At 47.4% G+C, this 20422-nt stretch overlaps 1 long non-coding RNA gene across 1 annotated transcript; it reads right to left on the reverse strand.

Annotated features, from left to right (window-relative positions):
• Positions 1–4618: 4618 nt before the first annotated feature.
• On the reverse strand, positions 4619–20422 carry LOC125413623 (uncharacterized). Its single transcript, XR_015003115.2, has 2 exons — positions 20238–20422; positions 4619–11004 (listed from the first exon to the last, which is right to left on the reverse strand). It is a non-coding gene; the product is annotated as an uncharacterized LOC125413623 (long non-coding RNA).

The following is a 20422-nucleotide window of genomic DNA, read 5'->3' on the forward strand; positions in this document are numbered from 1 at the left end:
ATCTGAGGGTGATGCAGTTCTCTCTTGGTATTGTCAGGGAAGACCCTGCTTCCTACATCCTTAGAAACCTAGGCTGTAACATGAGGACCGACTTGTTGGGGTTTCTGTCCCACCCGGTACCCCACAAACGGCAAGTTCCAAAGAAAATCACACACAGGACTCCATAAGATTATAAACTGATTGGCCCTTAGCTCTGGCTTCTTATTAGTCCTTGTAACTTATATTAATCCATTATTGTTATATATGTTAGCCACACGGCTCAGTACCTTTCTCAGCGTGGCAGCTCACATGTTGCCTCTTCGGTGGTCTGGGCAGGAATGGCAGAGAGAGCTTCCTCCTCCCTAGCTTTCTCCTATTCTCATTGCCCCACCTCTACTTCCTGTCTGGTTGACCCTCCTATACTTCTTGCCTGGCCAATCAGCGTTTATTTAAAATATGATTGACAGAATACAGACAATTCTCCTACATCATTTCCCTCTCTCTCTTTTTTAAACAAAGGAAAATACCCATAGTCCATTTGTTGGGAATGTGGGCGTAGTATTTCAGGCTACTTCCTGCTGGTTGGGGGCTCTGATAATCTTATGGGGACCTAAAGAAAATTTAGAGTTATAATAAAGTTCTGACTGGAGTATCCTGTGAGTCTTGATCATCTCAGGCAGCAGTCTTGAACCTGTTCTGGATGAAGAACTCTGTCATCTGGGCCACCTGCTCCTATCGGAGATTTCTCAGGTGGTCTTTCTTTTTCGAACCTGATTTTTCTTAACTCAGAATGAATCCACAGCTTCTCATTTTCTGTGGAAACAAAAGCAAAATCTCTTCTCCAAAGTAACATACCTTTTGACTTCAGTTTTGAAGCCAAGATATTTTCAAAATACCTATCTTGGGTTAGTTCAGCAGCATTTATAAACAAAAGTCTTTTAGCAGCTGTTGCTCCTTCCTCAGCATTCAAACAATTCAAAGAGAGTATAATAGCATACAGTATCAAGAGTCTTTGTATATTTTCCATCTTTGTGTGGTTTTACTTTAACCTCTATTTCTTTTATTTTTACTTTTACTTTTAGATACAGGTTCTCTGTATATCTTTGTCCTGGAATAACTCTGTAGACCAAGCTGTCCTTGAACTCAAAGAAATCCACCTGTCTCTGTCTCCCCAGTGCTGGGATTAAAGGTGTGTGCTACCACACCTTGAACTCAGAGATCTGTCTGTCTCTGCCTCTCAGGCATTGGGATTAAAGGTGTGTACCACCACACCCAACTATTGTCTTTTTTTACTTTAAGAACTTTAACTTTTAGCCTGCATATATTTTTACACACTGTAAAATACTTAGAGGTTTTCTTTGTCTTTGAATCTCTCTTTACTGTATATCTCTTTTTCTGACCACATGAGTCTTTAATGGGTAGGACTAAAGCCATGGCTTTGACGGCTAGATCTAGCCGATTCCTTAGCTTTCCATTCTCATGGCTGAGATACCAACCAGAGCTGTGTTCACTGCCACAACTCTATGGTGTTTCAAGGTCCTTGCCAGCAAGCAAGCTGTAGCATTCTGCTCACAGACCACACTCAGTCGGACTGCCTGCCTGAAAGAGTCAGAGTTTGCCCTGGCAGGACAGTCCAGAAAGCCGGCATTTTAAAACAGCGCAGCTTTTTTCCTGCTACTACTGAAAACCGAAAAGCATGTGTTCAGCTTTTCATCAACATCGTTTAAATGTTTTGTGGCAGGACCTCTTAAAAGAGCTGCAGGAATTTGCAGCTAAAGTTGAGTCAGGAAGCCTCTCTTAGATGAGAGCATTTGTTTGCCTCTAGCAAGCAGAGCAGACCCGAGAAATTGCTGCTACCAACAAAATATGCTGTACTCTATTCTTTCCCATTTAAAGTTTGAGAATAGGTTGAGATCGTTTCGGCCCCAAGACCTCTAATCATTCGCTTTACCGGATAAAACTGTGTCACTAGGCACTCACATTCCACGCGGCCCGGCTCCATGCCAGTGAACCGGGCTTCTTAGAAGCCATGCTTTACTCTATTTTTTTTCAAGCTTTCTCAGGCTTTCTGTGGATTCAGTTATCCATGTGGGCGCCATATGTAACATGACGGCCGGCTTGTTGGGGTATCTGTTCCCGCCCAGTACCCCACAACCGGCAAGTCACAGAGAAAATCAACCACACAGAGATCTCTATAAGTTATAAAGCTGATTGGCCCATTAGCTCAGGCTTCTTGTTAACTCTTATAGCTTATATTAACCCATTATTCTGATCTATTTTAGCCGTATGGCTTGGTACCTTTCTCAGTGTGACAGCTCACATGTTGCTTCTTGGGTGGTCTGAGCAGGAATGGCAGAGGGAGCTTCCTGCTTCCCAGAATATTCCTGTTCTCATTACCCTGCCTCTACTTCCTGTCTGGTTGACCCACCTATACTTCCTGCCTGGCCAATCAGCGTTTTATTGAAATAAATGATTGACAGAATACAGATAATTCTCTCACACCACTAGGCAAATAACACAAAATATAGGTTTGTAAAACTTTCAGGGACTGAGGAGATGGCTCAGAGAGTAAGAGTGCTTGCTGCTCAAGCATATGAGTTCAAATCCCCCAAATCCACATAAAAATCTGGGTGTAACCCCAGGCCTGGGGGTTGGGGAAGACAGGATGATTGCTGGGCTTTTTGGCTGCTAGCCTAAGCTCCAGGTTCAGAGAGACCCAGTCCCAAAGTAATAAGGTGGAGAACAAGAATGGGACATTTGACTCTTTTCTGGCACATTAGTGCACATGACATGAACACCTGTGTAAACAATGCACTATACATGCTTACACATGCACACACACAATTAAAAATTTGGAAATGCAATACAAGGCCCCCAAATAATTGGCTTAGAAAGGATCCTGGAGATTTTCCAGTTTGACTTCCTTTTTTAACACGTGAGAAAGACAACTCACCCAAGGCACAAAGCTGACTGCAAAATCAATCCAGTAACTGAATTTGGTTCCACTGGGATTCAAGAAGGTTTTTTCTCTACATTCAATGTTATTCTTTGTTTTAGCTTCAATGTTGTCATCTCTGAGACAGTTGGTGGTTTTGGAATGGATCAAAGGTTGTTTTGTTGTTTTGCTTTTAATTGGAAACAACAGCCTTTCATATCTATTTTTAAGTACTTTGAAATTTGCAGTGCATTTTACAGTTTGCTGGGCACATTAAAGTTTGCAGGATACTTTACCCTTGTCTCCAATTTGATCTCCAGGCAAACGCTGGTGAAGGCAGTTGAGTGGCTTGAGAGACAGGCAACCTTCGTTTATGTTGAGTTTTCTGTCCCTGAGACCATGAGCCCCTTTGCAGAGTCTGGGGGTCTTTGCCTATGTAGACTCAGAACCAATCCATGTTGAGGTCCTTTTATTTCTCTGATGGTCCCTGTGGGGTGAAGCTAGAGTCTCCTGCAGACGGTCCCTTCCTCTGCTGGGCCTGTGTGCTGGACAGCGGGCAGGGAGTCTCCACCACAGTGAGAAGTCTGGACAGTTCCTATTTTTAACACCACCATCCTGCACCCCTGAGAGAAGAGGGCTGGGTGTGTGCTAGGAGCAGACTTCTCCTGGCCTCTGGTACAGCTATAGTTCAAGTCCCTGGTTGCTGTCCCCACATGATAATTACTTGAGGCATTTGTAAGTTTTGTGTCTCCATTTAACTAATGACCTCAAAGCAGAGTGTCTGGAAGGGAGGACAGCTATGTGACAACACACACTGTTTTATAACTCAGGGACTGAGTGGCTTCCAGAGAGGACTCTTTCACACTATTGTCAAGGATAGGGCTGGTGGGTCAGTGTCTATCCTGGGTTATCAGTTTCCTCATTAGCTGACAGGAAGCCCCTATCCTCGTTTTAGAGCTACGCTGGGTTTGGGGACAGATGACTGTTAAGTGCCTGCATTATTGGAGTTTATGGACCTGTTGTTTCTGGATACACACAAGGCGCTACTTTAGGAACTAATTTATGAGTTAATCACAGTTGTTGGAGTTCTCGGCACCAGCATCTTCCTGGTGAAGTGGAGAACACCTTTTCTGCCCACTGTCTGACATCTCCCTCAGCAATGACACTTTTCTGTTGGTTTGTTGTGTGCGTGCCCCACCCCCCTCTCTTCAGGTCTGAATTGAGCAGCTCTCACAAGAGCCTGAGGGCTCGTACCTCCTCTCAGACCTGACATCCTGCCCTCCCCTTGTCCTCCAGCTTTCCCTGTAAGTGGAGGGCAGGGAAACATAACGAGAGCCTGCCTCAAAAAACTGTCCGACCGTCCGTCCATCCGTCCGTCCATCCATCCATCCATCCATCCATCCATCCATCCATCCATCCATCCATCCATCTATCTATCTATCTATCTATCTATCTATCTATCTATCTATCTATCTATCCATCTATCCTCTCTCTCTCTCTCTCTCTCTCTCTCTCTCCCTGTGTGTGTGTGTGTGTGTGCACATGACATAGTATACATATGGGAGTCAGAGGACAACCTGTGAGGTAAGTTCTCTCTTATCAGCTCAGATTGTCAGGCTCCACAGCGAGTATCTCTATCTGTTGAACCATCTTGCCAGCCCCACAGTAATTTTCTAGGGCTTTAAAGAATTGACATCATCTGGGTGTAGTGGTGCACACCTTTAATCACAGCACTTGGTAGAGACAGGTGGATTTCAGTGAGTTTGAGGCCAGCCTGATCTACATAATGAGTTCCAGGATAGAGTTACATAGTGAGACACTGTTTTGAAAAACAACAACAACTAAAATAGAAAACAAACAAGCAAAAAAGAATTGAAATTAAGTCCTGGATCTGACCCTTACCTCCAGGTCACCAGTTGCTTCAACCTGCACACTTACTCTCCAATCTATAAAATGGGTGTCAAGTCACCTTTAGGGAAAGTTCCAGGCTTTAGCGCATCTGAGGAAGCTGCTGGGGAGAGCTTGCCCGAGCCCTGGCCTCCCTGCCCACTTCCTGTGAGGTCTTTGGACCCTGAGGATGTCAGAAGTCCTTTACCAAGAGGGACTCACATGAAGTTCTTACCTAAGAGACTTCCTGACAGGTTGCCCGGAGCTCAAGTGCGAACTGATGTGTGCGGGGCTGGCCCATTAGAAAGACTCTTAGATGGCTGGCCAGGGTCTCACTTTCCTGGCCATGTGTGTGGTGAGGAATTGTGTGAGTGTCTCAAGACTCATGCATCTTTCTGAAGGCTAGGCCTTGCTGTCCCTTGATTCACAGTTTGATTCACAGGGTGACTCTTTGTCCTCCTCCTGCTGAGCTCTGAGCCACCAGGACAACACTTGCTGTCACCCCCGAGTGCTGACTGTGTATGTGTGTGTGAATGTGAGTCCATTATATACTGTTGATATGAACAGTCCTTTGGCCATTTCTTCTGTGAATGGGTTGTGACAGGGATCCCGTAGTTAGTTCTCCTTGGATAATTAATATTTCTTGCCGGCTAATACGTGGATGACTTGGTCCCAGCTGCTGATCCTATTTTTGGAAGATGTGAAAATCTGAGGAACTAGGGTCTAACTGGTGCGAAGTGGGTCGCTCAGGGCAGGCTCTGGGAGGATATGCCTAATTCTTGGGTTCATCTCCACTCCCAAATCTGTTCTCTCCTCCTTTGCCCCAGCCCAATGCATATGAGATGGAAGTCTTAGCCACATGTTCTTACCAACATACTGTTTTTTCCAAGTGCATGGGGCCAAATAACCATGGGCAAAATTAGACTCTCTCTTAAGTGGTCATGCTGGGTCTTATTGCAGCAGTAAGAAAGGCGAATACAGTCCTAAACACTCACTTAAACAAATGGGGAGATTGCCATCAATACAGTGCAATGACACATTTGTATCACAGACCACTGAAGCCATGGGGCATGAGGCATTGGTGCTTCAAGGTGCTCACTGAGGTACCCTGTGTCACAGCTGTTCAAGTGAGGTTCATGGGGGCTCTTCCTTCCCAGGATGAGGAGGTCTGATCTTTCCCAGACCAGGAGCATCCAGACACGGGCAACCTCGGTTTACTCAATATTATACAAAAGTAGTAGTATCCTTCTTAAGATTTTGTATCTTCTCCTGGGGCTGCCAAAATGAATTACCCCCAAATTGGTTGTTTAAAACAATAGAAGATTATTTTCTCCTGATCAGAATGCTGGAAGCCCAGCCAGGCAGTGGTGGCACACATCTTTAATTCTAGCACTAGGGAGGCAGAGGCAGGTGGATCTCTGTGAGTTCGAGGCCAGCCTGATCTACATAGTGAGTTCCAGGACAGCCAGTGCTACACAGTGAAACCCTGTCTTGAAAACTAAAAAGAAAAAAAGAAAAGAAAAAAATCTAAAAGCTCAAAGTCTAGGTATCAGCTGGTCCCTCTTGTTTTGGGGACCTAGGAGGTGGGGTGTCATTCCTGCCTCTCCCAGCTGCTGGTGCCTGCTACAAGTCTCTGATTTGCTTGGCTTATGGCTGCATCTGTCTTCACATTGCTTTCTCTACTATGCACGTCTTCTGTCTTAAACTGACTGATTGATTATTTTGTGCATGCCATAGCTTGTGTGTGTGTGATCAGAGGGCAGCTTTGTGGAACTGGTTCTTTTCACTTGCATGTGGGTTGTGGGGTTTGGTTGCAGGGTGTCAGACTTGTGCAGGACGGGCTTTTCTCATTGACCCATCAGCCCTTCTTTTTTGTCTTTCAAGAAGGCCTCTGTGCCTGGATTTAGGTTCTACCCTAGCCCAGGATGATCTCGTCTCAAAATCCTTAAACGACAACCAGGCAGAAACACATGCTCCTTACCCAGTGGTGGCGCAAGCGTTTAATCCCAGCACTCAGGAGGCAAGGGCAGGTGAATGTTTGTGAGTTTGAGGCCAGCCTGGTCTACAAGAGCTATTTCCAGGACAGGTTTTAAAACTACAGCAAAACCCTGTCTTGAAAAACAAAAACAAAAGCAAAAACAAACAAACAAAAATCAAAACAAATCCTTAAATGACAATGACAAAGATCTCTTTTGCCTAACAAGAGTCCACTCACAGGTTCTGGAATGTGGGCATGCCTTGTTTAGGGGGCAGAGTCACAAGCAACCAGCTGTGTCATGAGAGATGAAGATGAGAGATGAAGGGTGTCTGAGGAACCTGTGAGCCAGCCCCAGGCCTAGTGTCGGGAACCTATTCTGCTATGGAGATTTTATCTATTTGGCCCTTGAGGGATCCTAGTTCTGCCGCTCTGTGTGGCTTCAGACAAGCTGCCTCACAGCTTCCAGCCTTACTCTGCTCATCTGGGAAGTAGCAGCTTTGATGTGGAGTGAGGTGGAGGTGGGGCACAGTGAGGCCCTGAGTGTAAGGACCTGCCTGCTGGTCCCTTCTCCATCATGCTCCACTGTGAGACCAAGGCACATTAGTGGAGGGGACTTGCCAGCGCCCATGGAGAACAAGTGCTGGGAGGCATTGTCACCTCCTCTTGGGCAGATGAGGGAACTGGCCTTAAGCCCAGGCTGGCCAGCATGTGGACTCTGGATGGAGCGAGCCAAGCAGCCTCCCAAGAACCAGAGAGCAATGCATGCTAGGTAGTGCCCAGTTATTGCTTAAGTCATTTACTCATTGAATAAATGTGATGGTGAGCAGCCAAGTGACAGACTCTTAACCTCAGGCTCTACCTGTGTGACTAAGGCCCCGTCTCTACTCCAGGGGCCACAGACGCCATTGGTGGAGCAGGCCTGCCATGTTAACTGAAATTTGAGAGTCGAGTGGGAAGTTGATGAAGGGAAGGAATACAAAACTACAAGAGACTTTGTGGAGGCTGGAGCATATCTCCTGAGTCACAGTGGATGAACAGGAGTTCATCAAGCATAGGACAGCTACATCCATCATTGGCCCCACATTTAAAGATGCTTCATTCACAAGCGCTTACCATTTCACAGTCTCCATGTGACAGATCAGGAATTTGGGATTAGATCACCTAAGCGGGGCAGGTTTATCGGAGTGGCCCTGACCTTCACCGACCTCAAGATGTTACTGGGAAGGTTTTTTTAGTCCTTCTATAAAGTGTCATGAATAAATCAATGGCCCCCAGGCTTCGAGGACGGCTCACTTAGTTAATTCTTTGCCTTACAATGACTGGAGTTTATTTCATTTTTTATCTGTTTGTTTGTTTGCTTGCTTGTTTATTGTTTTTTGAGACAGGGTTCCTCTGTGTAGCCCTGGCTGTCCTGAAACTCACTGTGTAAAACAGGCTAGGCTCGAACTCAGAGATTCACCTGCCTCTGCCTCCTGGGTGCTGGGATTAAAGGCTCATGCCACCACTGCCCAGCGTGTATTTAAACTCAAAAGAATTTAAACCCTAGAAGCCCCATAAAATGATTGGGTTTAGTGTCTGATGCTTGTTAATCCCAGATGTTAGAGGCAGATGAATCCCAGTGGATCCACGGGGCTTGGCAATTAGCCAGCCTAGCCTAATTGGTGAGCTCCAGGCCAGTGAGAGACCCTGTCTCAAAGGAGGTGAACAGCATTACTAAAGAAAGTTCAAGGTTGTTCTCTGGCCTCTACACGCGTGAGCAACCACATACCCCACCCACATAACTCATTCATAATAATGATCACTAGCTAACTAGTGATGGTCCAGGAGATGGCAAGATGGAAGCCACAGGCTTATTAGAACCTAATGTGTCCCTTTCTATCACACAGCGCTTCTGATGTGTTCTGCTCATAAGAAGTGAGTCACAGGGCCAGCCCATCCTTCAGGGTCTGAATTTTGGGAGGCAAGGATCATACATGGGGGAAGGTTCAGCATTTGTTGACCTCATAGAACATTGGGGTGTCTGTAGAAAGCAGCCACAGTGAACTTGGGTACCTGGTTCTCATCAAAGGGCCAGAGGAAGGCTGTGACAAGGACTAAGAGAACTGATCATCAGGTGAGTGACCACTGCTGTAGAAATACAGGCCTTTCCTCACGGCACATGACTCCAGCGCCCAGCACTGTGGCTTTTGTTAGCAGACACAGCTTATGTTCACACTCTCACAGTTCTCCTGGAGGAAGATTCTGCTTCCGGCTCTACTTTATGGATAAAGAAGCTGAGGCCTGAGGGCACTGACCAGACGGTAGAGTGAGTTTCCAGTTTCCACAGCCATGTCCCTCAGTCCCTCAGCCTAAGACCACATGTGGCCCTAGAATCCCAAGCAGGTGCTTCTGGAAGTCTTTGAGAGGTTTGGGGTCAGCCTCCACCCAGGGCCTTTTGTGCCCAACAGTGCAGAAGCCAGGCAGCGCCAAGGTCATTCCCAGGCCAACAGTGCTGAGATTTGTCTGCTGTTGTGTGCTTGTATTTTTTTCTCCATCAGGGAAAGGTAATGACACTTCTTCAGGGTCACGAGGATGAGGCATGTACATTCTGTGTCAGCAAACACAGGAAGGTGTCCTGCTTGGCCAAGGACATCCTGTTTGGCCCAGATCCATCCTACAGTCCTGGTCCTGCAGAGGAGACAACATCCTGGGCATTAACCTTGGGCCTTCACGTACGTTTGGCTTGAGTCAGGGGTTCTATGCTGGTCCATGAGGCATCAGCCTTGTTTATGCAGCCCTGAGTTCAGCCTGCGCTTCCTGCAGAAGCCCCTGCGCTCCTGGACCCATCCATCTTGCACTCAGTGAAGCCACAGAGAGGGAGGCTGGGCAGTTTAAACAGGAAGTGCACAGCTGGACCATGTGTGTCGTCTGTCTCAAGAGCACCGATTTCTGCACTCCAAGTGCTTACCTGGGATGACGTGAACAGGGAAGATGGGTTCCTGGGGGAATGGGCAGGGTGCTGGGAGCTTAGGTCCACCGTCATCTTGGGTGAGTGGCAGTCAGTGTCCAGGTGCTTAGCAACCAGGCTTGTTACCAAGCCTGATTCCAGGTGGACAAAGGCAGGGTATCTGTCCTCAAGCCACAGTTTTCTTAGCTGTGAAATGGGTGTAATTAATTGTTCCTTCTTTCTCAGAGTCAGGTTGAAGATTGGTATGGAACTGCAGGTGAAGGGCTTTAGGGCGGAAATAACACAGAAGTGTTCGTATAATGAACAGGAGTGACCACCACTGATGCTCTTTCACTAGTGTGAAGCTCTTAATGTTTTTAGCCACACAGACAATGAGATGGAAGATTCTGGCTCTCAGTGTGGCTATGAAAAGAGCCCCTCTGGGTCTCAGCACAACAGAGGAAACCGCCACTGGCTCTATCTCGCTGTGCAGCCTTAGACTAATCTCTTCCTTCTCTGTTTTTCCTCTTGCAAAATGGCGAGGTTGTCCTGCATACGGCACAAGTCCTCGCCAGCTGAGTCTTCTCTGGAGCTGTGACTGCAGGAAGTTCTGGAACCCTGAAGTGACCTGGTCACCGGATGGTCAGAGTGCAAGGGGACATGTTGTCAGGATAATGGAGGGACAGGCTGACGGGGTACTGGAAGGACATGCCAGTGTACTCTGAGGGCATGGCTGGAGCTCGGAGAAGGTTGTCAGGACAGATTGCCTGGTGGTTGGAGGACATTGGGCTGCCACTTAAGGGTATGTGTGGGAACAGTGTGGCTGGCCTATTCTCTGGTTTTACCAACCCACAGTGGTTTTAGACCCAGGGAGCTTCTTCCTTTTATGATTGCAGTTGCCCGGGGCAGAAATGTTGGAGTCAGCTTCTCTCACTGAGGATAACAAGGCGGAGACACCAACAGACCCCAAGAACTGACCCCTTGTCCCCAAGTGCCCTGTCTCCATCTACTCCTTCAAAGGGAACAGTAACAGAGAGCCCTTTTGAGAGAGTGATCCAGCGCGGAGCTGGCCCCGAGGTCTGCAGTCTCTAGCCTGTCAGAAACCCCAGTTGCCTGGGCTGCACATGGTGGGGGGGTGCTGACGGCATAGGGGGTGCGGGCGCCGTCTCCACCCAACCAGTATGCTGCGGCTGCATATTTCCTTTCCCAGTTCGGCCTCATGGTAAACAGGAGACACCAGATTTCTTTCCATCTTCTGTCCAGCTCTCCGGCCAGATGTTTTCCACTGGCGTGTCCTTCCTGCAACAGGGCACGGTTTTGAACCGGAGAAAGGAAAGCGTTATTGTGGTGAGCGTGGAGTCCATGCTTCTGCTCATTAACGGGAACACATTGCCCATTTACTCGATAACTGCTTTCTGATTGGGCACTGGGGTGTGGTGCGGTGGGGGACCGACCCTGTGGGATGGAAATGGGAAGCAGGCTGTGGAGAGGTTCCCGGACACGTACAGGTGGGGACAAAGTGGGGCAGGGACTTTGGGGAGGCAAGCCTAGAGGTGAGGAAACGCAGAGTTTCTAGAAGGAGAAAGGGACCCTTTGCTAAGGACAGCATCTTCCGAGCTGTAGGGGAGAAGGGAGGTATGTGTGTTGGGGAAGGGTGGACTGGGCTTTGGGTGCACAGTGAGGGATGAGACCAGAGAGAACCAGGGTCACAGGCAGGACTTGGGTGCCAGGTTCAACACACACACAGACACATTCGCATGCACACACGTACACATATACACATATGCATGCCTGTACAAGTGCATGCAGATGGTACATGAATAATGGCAGCCACTTACTGCCTGATTCTCTTTTGCTGAGCACAGCACTGTGTAATTTGATCCCCATCTTCCCATTTTAGCTTGGACAAACCAGGCCTGAGAGACAGATTCTTAGGGTGATGGGCACTCCTGGCATTTGGAGCTTTGGACCTTCTAGTGGCCATGATGCTCACTAGAAAACTTCCCCTTCTTAACTTGCTACTATGGGTGTCTTCTAGACTGTTCCTCTCTTGCTGTAAGGGATATGTTAGATTGTGAGACACACTTGTTGAGAATGCTCGCCCAGTGTTTATCCCCAGGGACCCTTCCCTGCCCACCACTGTAACAAACACCAGTGAGTCCCCTCTACAAGGAAGCCAGAGAGGCTCCCTTCCTCTAACTTCAACTGACAGACTCCCACATTTGTCATCCCCTTACTTTTCATTTGGCCACATCTCAGTGCGGTACCTAAATATTTAGAATCATTTTTCGCGTAAAAAAAGATGCTGTATTGTATAAGCTGTTTTCTTTGTTAGGGAAACAGATTTTATTTGTTAAGAATAAGCTTAGGAAAAAAACATAGATTCATAGAAAATATTGAGTATATATAATCTTTTGGGATTTTTTTTCTCTCCATTTGCATTGTTGGGGGACTATGGTTATTGGGAGAGTGCCTGCCTAGCATGCATCAAACCCTGAGTTAGGTTCCCAGCACAGCATAAAGCTGGCACGGTGGTATGTGTGTGTCCAGTGCCGGAAAGGAAAAGGCAGGAGGATCTGAAGGTCAGGATCATCTTTGGCTGCCTGGATAACTGAGAGTCTATTCTTAAAAAATAGATTACAATTTATTTTAAAATCATTTTTATAAAATCATATTTTATTAAATAAATTTTATAATTTTATATTTATTTAAATGCAAATAATTAGAAAGGGGCTTGGCATTGCACAGTTAGTTGATTTCCATAATGAGGCAGCTGTTCGGATCAAAATGTCAGAAGCAGCCAATTGCTGCATAACTTAAGTTGGGAAGTTACAAATCAGTTTGGTGTGTTTACACACTGGAGTGTGTGTTCACTACTGTTCTCCTTGCATGATAACACACCTGGCAAGAAGCAACTTAAAGGAGGAAGTGCTTTCTTTATCTCAAAGTTCAAGAGGACACAGTTAATCATGGGAGAAGATGCTGCAGCCAGAGTGTAAGGCAGCTGGTCACACTGCATCTGCAGTCAGGAAGCAGAGAGAGATGAATGCTGGCTTCTCCTCACTTTATCTTTGTGTTTGCTGTTTGTTTGTTTGTTTGTTTGAGTCCAGGACCCCAACCCCTAGAATGGAGTTACTCACATTTAGGGTGAATCTTCCCACCTCAATCAACTGAATCTAAGCCATCCCTCACAGACAAGCCCAGAGCCTTGTTTCTTCAGTTAAGTCTAGATCTGTCAAGTTGACAGTCAACATTACCTATCCCTGTGAATTATAAAGCAGGAAGATGGAAGAAAATTAGGTCATAAAAATAAGGATGGATGACAGCAATCTAACTTTAGATTAAAGTAAGAGGAAACCTAAATCTCTTCTTTACTCAGTATGTAGGACACTTTAGGATATTGTCCCAGCATTTGGAGGGAATTCAAGGTCATCGGAGTAGTGGCATGGGTCTCTGTCAGCAGAGAGAATACCCTGTGTGTGGAGGTGCATGTAGAGGAAAGAATGTCAAGGTCTGACTGTGACTCAAGGTGACTCGTGCTGGTTGTACCTGTAGAAGATCCCTGTGTGTCATGACTACAGCCTGCATGTGGGAACGGTCTCAGAAACCAGGGCTACAGGGAGTCACTGATTCTGTGGGAGAGACCTTGAACTTGGCTATTAGAACTTCGGTCACCAAAGAGGACGCTCAGAACAGGGCAGAGTGACTTCTCCAAGTACTAATTCAGCTGAACACATTGTCCCTCGGCCCTATCCAGTTTTCCATGCTTACCTTGTAACATTCATGGTTTTCTAAGTAGCTCTTTTGTTTTTAAAAAACAGTGTGTGCTTATGAAAGGAAAAATTAAATGCATAATGTGAAAAAAAGGGACAAACATTATCCACGCTTTCATTGCTTAGGGCTCCATTGTGGAACACCACATCCCAGTCACTTCCGTAGACGGGTGCCTGTTGTTCAAACTCTCTCAACACAGCTTCTCACTCAAAGCCTTTTATAATCATATCTTATGAATGCATACTGAATTAGGTGACTAAAATCCATATGTTGATCTACTAACCCATGAACCCACCCATCCATTTAAAGCATCCATCATCTGTCTGTATGTTTGTCTGTCTTTATCATCATCATCATCTACCTCACCTCTACTTCACAGAATACATGTGCATACACACATATACATCGGCTTCAAAGGTCGGCAGTCTTCTCAGTTTCTAAAGGCTTCGTTTTTACGTCACTAGAAACCATCTTACCAGCAGTGGCCAGTGCATGAAGCTTTGTCGAGTACTCAAACTGGTTCCTTCTGAGGTCTCCTTATGGTTTGCTTGTTCACAATCAAGCCCCCCCCACCTTCACAAACATCAAGGGGACTCACTTTTACACCGTTCAACTGTTTCCGATGGTCTATCGAAAGCAGACAGTAGTCTCCTCACTAACAAAGGACTAGCGCTAAGATCGTGGGTCCTAGAATAGTGCCATTTTTCATTGTGCCACCTCATGCTACTCTGGGAATCACCAGCCTGTTAGCAAGTCTCTCCCTGAGAACAGGGCCTCTGTGCAGGGGAGGAAATGAAGCTCTGAGGTCGGGTAGAGCTGAGGCCCGCAAGGCAAACACTCCAGTCAGGCACTGTCTCATCTTGACTGAAGGACTCCTAGAAAGGGAAATCAGACATGAGCTATCAGGTGCTGAGGGAGGCTGCTGTGAACCGCTCAGTGGCTACATCACTCTTCGTTTGCTCAGGAACCTCTATAGATTTGTTGGTCTTAGGCAGGCTGGCCCACGAGCCCAGGAGACCAATTGTGAGTGTGTTGGGCAGGCAGAGCCACATCAGTCCAAATCGTCAGTCACTGGTGTTTACTGACCCGCTCAATGAAACCCTGGAGTTGGCTGACTTGAGCAGACTCAGCTGGCCTTCATCCTTTTGCCTCATTCTTTGCTTTTTTCCTACCTGAGTTGCAGGTGAAATGCCAGCAGTTTAGTAGCCACCCTGTGACTATGTTTGGACCAGTGCGAGAACAAGAGCCGATACCCGAAGGAAGGCTGAGCAGAAATATGGATTACGTCCTTCAATTTGGGCACTGGGGCTGCTTATTCCTAGACTTCTTGTTATGTGGAAAATAACCATATTTGTGTGTCTAATATACTTCTTCACTTTTCCATTACGTGTATTTGAAAGCATTCCTAGTCTCTATCAGTCTCTATTATTCCTGAGCTAGCTAGCCTCTATGACAAACATTCTCCAAGTCAATAGATAAACACAGTAAAGTTTGTGTTCTCATTCCCTCTGTCGTGGGCTGAGCAGAAGACTCACCATCTAGGCTCTTCCATCTTACAGGGTTACTTTTTACAGCATATGGTCTCTAGGGTTGCCGGGGCAACCATGTCCATGATTTTGCGGGCAGTCCTGAAAGTGGTATGCATCACTTTTGTCCAACATCTCTTTGGCTAAGACCCAGGCTTATGACCTCCAGCTCGCTGCATGTTGTGGTTTTTCTGGTTGCCCAGGAGGAAATGCATGAGTCAGTAGCCGATCTCGATTGCATAGCCATTTCAAGAGCCTCTCTTGTAATCTTTCTGGGCCATGGAGAGATATGTGAACAAAGGTAGAATTTAGCTTGGCTGTTCAATCAGTCATAGCTCTGGTGAGCCTCCACAGGGGCTGATAGTTCCCATTTTGATCTATGAAAATGGCTATCCCACCTGGCCCTTCTGTGGTGCACTGGATGAGAGAAGTCACCTTCCCTCTGGACCAAGGGTCTCAAGTAGCTGTGAAATTGTCTAGCTTCTATGGAACTCACAGCTTCAGCATAAAGAACTGGGATCATGGGATTGAAAGGATCCAGGTTCCAATTCTGGCCCTGCCACTCCAGGATTCAGGAGAGAAAGTGTTCTGTGTGCCCAGCCAGTGCAGGCTTGCATGGTTTCCCACCCTCCCTGATAGTCTTCGCTCTGTAACTGGGTCTATGCTGCTGTATCTGGTGTTGGGGCTGGGAATCATGAGGCCACCAAGTGTCAGGTTGGGGCTTAGAGAAGCAGAAGGGTAGGGCATCGGGTCTGGGATTCAGGGAGGAACCCAGGTGACTGGGAAAGTGATTGCAGCCAAGTAGAGGGACCCTGAGCTAGCGGCCTTGGAGTAGGGTGTTGTAACATGAGGGGGCCTGCTTGTTTGTGTTTCTGTCCTGACCAGCCCCCCAGCTGTTTAGTCCCAGAGAAAAATCACACTGAGATCTCTGTAAGTTATAAAGCTGATTGGCCCATTAGGTCAGGCTACTTATTAGCTCTTATAACTTATGTTACCCCATTATCCTTATCTACGTTAGCCACATGGCTCAGTACCTTTTCCAGCGGTAAAGCTTACATCTTTCCTCTCCGGTGGTCTCTGAAGAGGCAGCATGTAACCTGCCCAGCTGAAAAAAGTACTGAGCCGTGTGGCTAACATAGATAAGGATAATGGGGTAATATATGTTATAAGAGCTAATAAGTAGCCAGAGCTAAGGGCCAAACAGTTTATAATCTTATAGAGTCTTGTGGGTGATTTTCTTGGGGTATGATGGCTGTGGGGTACCGGGTGGGACAGAAACCCCAACAAGCCAGCCCTCATGTTACAGGGTGTGGACAGCAGTCAAGGTCGAAGTCACTACTGCATTCGCCATTTCCCCCGGTGTCCCAGCCTCAGTGCAGAAGGACTTCAATGTCCAAATGGCCCTTGCTGGTGATGACAGTGTCCACTGAACATTGAGATGCGGCAATGTGTCAGATTTGATCTGGGACCCAGGGAGATGGGACAGTGGCTGGGCTTCTGGAGGCGTAAGGGAAGCAGGCCTTGCCCTTTAAGAACTAGACTGAGAGCCAGAACTGTCTCCACCCTGTGATTATCCCCAAATTCCATTGACCAGAGGGGGTTATGTGACCTTGACCAGAATGAACACGGGACAGAGTGGGAACGAATGATGAGTAATGGACAAGCCAATCCACTGCCATCTTTAAGAGTGAGTGATACCCGTGGTCAGAGGGAGCATCCGCACCTGAGCCCTTCTCTTTAAGAGCTGTCTCTGGCAGCTTTTACAAAGATGCCCCAGAGCCCTAGCTCTTTCTAGAAAGGGAAACCATACTTCTTGTTTTTCTCCAGTTTGCCCTATCACGCCATTACCAGCTGCTCAAATGGGTTCCGCAGCCCACTTTGATGGGCCACTCTCGGGTGGTGGGGGATTGAAAGGTTGGTAGTCTGTCCTAGTCTGTAAAGGATGTCTGGGCTGAGCCGGGAGGTGAGTGACTCTGCCCGGAGCTCTATGTTTGCCTCACATCTAGCCTGTAGATCTGAGACATAGGTGGGGGGCAGAAGATCCCAGTACCCAGAAACTGCAAAGAGAGCATAGGGGAAGAGAATGTTCCTGGGGCCCAGTCCCTCCTTGGCTGCTTCCAGGATTGCACAATTGTTGGGAAGGTTGTTAGGCTTGGTGACATTCATCCTCTGGCATGTTTAGTGGGTTCACTAAAATGGCCGGCACCAACTCAGGGTGGGGGCGGTGGACCGTAAGTCTTGCTGGGCAAATGGATCTTCTTTTTCCTTCCCTTCCTTCTTTAATTTAAAAAAGTATAGACTTCTTTACTATTTGTTCTCTTTCTCTCTGTCATGCTCTGTGATACATGTATACAGAGACTGGAAGACAACCCGAGGGAGCTGATTCTCTTCCTTCACCACACAAATCCTGGGAATTGAACTCAGGGCATCAGACTTAGCAGCAAGCACTTTTCACCACGGACCCATCCCATCCGTCAGAAATGTGTCATTCTGAAGATGTCCCCCTAGCCCAATCAGAAACATGAGCTAGCAAATCTATTACTGGGCCAGCGGGTTTCCTTCTGAGGTAGGTTTAGCCCTCTCATGGACTGTCTCGGTCGTGAAGAGATACAGTAAGGTGGCAGACTCTTAATTCCATAGGCTATTACTGTAAATACTGACAGGAACCTGACATGACCCAGTCCCACCTCTTCCTCTGATAGGACTACTTGTGGTTCTTAGCATTGATCTTGTTAGAATTGATGGCCTCTGCATGGAGTTCCAGTGTGTATGGCCTGCGGATGCATGGGTGAACTTTGGACAGCCCGCTGTGCCTGCCACCCCTTGAAATGACCTTGGAGACAGATGTCTCAGGGCCTCTAAGTAGGACATTTATATTCACAAGGAGGCTGGCAATCGCAGCCCTTTGGGGCTATAAAAAGGTCCTTGCACGGGGTTAATGTGACTCAGAAATCAATACTGTGAGGGCTAAGTGTTAGAGAGCAAGGTGATGTTTATTTCAGGTTTGCCTCCAAAATTAGATAAATTAATGTAATGAATTCTCTCAGCTCATTTCCATACACCACTAATTTGCTTTTAGGGGAAGATGCTAGAAAAGCCTGTATGGTGGAAATACAGGATCTGGCCCATTTTCTAATGTGCAAGCCTGTAGTTGGGGGGGGGGGCTGCACTTTTCAGAACAAATTAAATGTCTTCAGCCTGCACTCAAGTGAGCCAATGGCCCAAGGAAGAGTACAAGGGACTTGCGAATTCTGGGGACATGTTGTGCTTCTAATGGCATCTGACCCTTAGACAGGCTGTCCTCTTCCAAATAAGCAACACATGTAGGAGGCTGGAATCCAGCCACTGTCCCCAGCTTGCAGGGACATAGGGAGGAGACCATGCTCAGGCTACTCTGGGGGACACGTTTTCTGCCCCCCCGCCCTGACCTGGGGCATCTGTCAGCTTCTGTAAGAGCCAACTACAGAGGCTGGGGGATGGTGGCAGAGAGAAGTGACCTGCTGCCATCCATCCCCATGCTGTGTTAGACCCATGGCCTGATCCAGGCCACACGGTGCTGAATCATTAAAATCCTTCACTGCTCTGACAGCATCGCAGACACAGACGAGGACCGTCCAGCGCAGCGTGGAAAGAGCAGAGCTGTGGCAAATTCTCTGGCACGCTCTGCCAGCCAAGGTCGGTGCTCAGCAGCTCCGCTTTGGGAAGAAGCCCAGAGAGGAGGCCAACAGCATTTAGTAGGGTCTCGTTCCGGAGTTAGGGATATGTGGCCGATTCCACCCCATTGTGGCCAAATGTGACTGGTCTCTGGAATGAGGTGTGAAGTCACTCGTTCAGTTGATTGAGGGAGACAGGCCTCTTGAAGTTGAGTTTGCTTTCACATGTGTATGGGTGTGTGTGTGTGTATGTGAACATGCATGCTTTGGTAGAGAACTTAAATAAAGCATTGGAAACAAGGGTGAATTAGGAGGTAGAAGAAAGAAACAAACAAACAAACAACAACAAAACTCACTAAATTCCCTGGCCAATCAGGGTGAAACTTCATGGACATGTATCCTTGTGGAATAATGGGGAAGGCATTCTCCTCACGTTTTCCCAAACCCACAGACCAGCTAGGATGCCCAGGACTTCTTCCCACCTTAATATGCAATGTGACAACTACAACATGCATGACACCCCTTCGGGTATGGTACCTGCAGGTAGTATTTGACCTGAACATCTGTACCAGATGACTCATGGATCCAGGTTCAGCTAACATGTTCCCTGGCTCTGAATCTTGGTTCTGCTTATTATTCGGGAATGGTCCTTTCCACGAGGAAGCCTTCAGCATTCATTCGTTAGTAGCTGCAAAGCTCAATTAACATGTAAACCCGGTTGCTGGGTCTCTGAGAAAAGTGACAAGCACGGTTTACCTACCAGGATTAATGTGGGGAATCGCAACACTGAGTGCAAGGTGGAGATTAGCCAGGGTGTCCAGCAACGGAGGGAAGATAACTTCCTGGCCTTTCTTATGGTGTCCTGTGGGAGCCCCCAGGGCATCCTGGGGTACCTTGCCTCTGGCCTTGTACTATCCAGAGTATCTAAATGCCTGACCTCTTTCCCGTTTTCTGTCACCTCCTGGGATATTTGATGAAGCCAGCCTAACTCATACATACTTCCTGAGAGTGCCCCGACTCTTAGGGGGCTTCCCCTTGCATCCACTCAGAGTAGATCTACTCGTCTCTGCTTTTTGGGCATCCTGGACCTGGGCTCAGGTTTCTCAGTGGAGTTGTGAGTGGAGAGGTCTTCTGTGTCTGCTACCTTTTCTCCAAACCTCCAGCATGCAGGGTCTTTGAGAAAGGTAGGTTGGAAGGATAAAAGGATACACTACCTCATGAACACACATACATGTATTCGTGCACAATGCATACACACACACACACACACACACACACACACACACCACATACCTCTAAGACAGGGTCTTACTGTATAGCTCAGGCTGGTCTGGAACTCACTGTGTAGACTAGGCTGGCCTTGAAGTTACAGCAATCCTCTTGCTTCTGTAGCCCCAGTGCTAGGATTAGAAGCATGAACTACCTTGCCCAACACTGCATTATAGACACCCAGCCACGTGTTGTTCCTCAGACAGAACGCTGAAGAAGTGAGGAAGTGAGCCCTGCTTCTATGAAACCTTTTTGTTTGTTTTTAGTTTTTTTTTTTTTTTGAGACAGAGTCTCATAAACCTGGACTGACCTTGGACCTTGATTCTTCTGCATCGATCTCCCGAGAGCTCGGATTAAAGGGGTGAACTTCCACGGCAGGCTCCCAGTTCTCTGACCCTTTGTGTCACCGTGTCCTCTGAGAGAGGCAAGGGCTGAGCGACACTGGGGGACTCAGGGACGGAGGAGTAGCAGATTTGGTACGCTGCGGGGCCTGGG

Source organism: Myodes glareolus, chromosome 7 (genome assembly GCF_982192425.1).
Source record: "Myodes glareolus chromosome 7, mMyoGla1.1, whole genome shotgun sequence".
Taxonomy (NCBI): Eukaryota; Metazoa; Chordata; class Mammalia; order Rodentia; family Cricetidae; genus Myodes; species Myodes glareolus.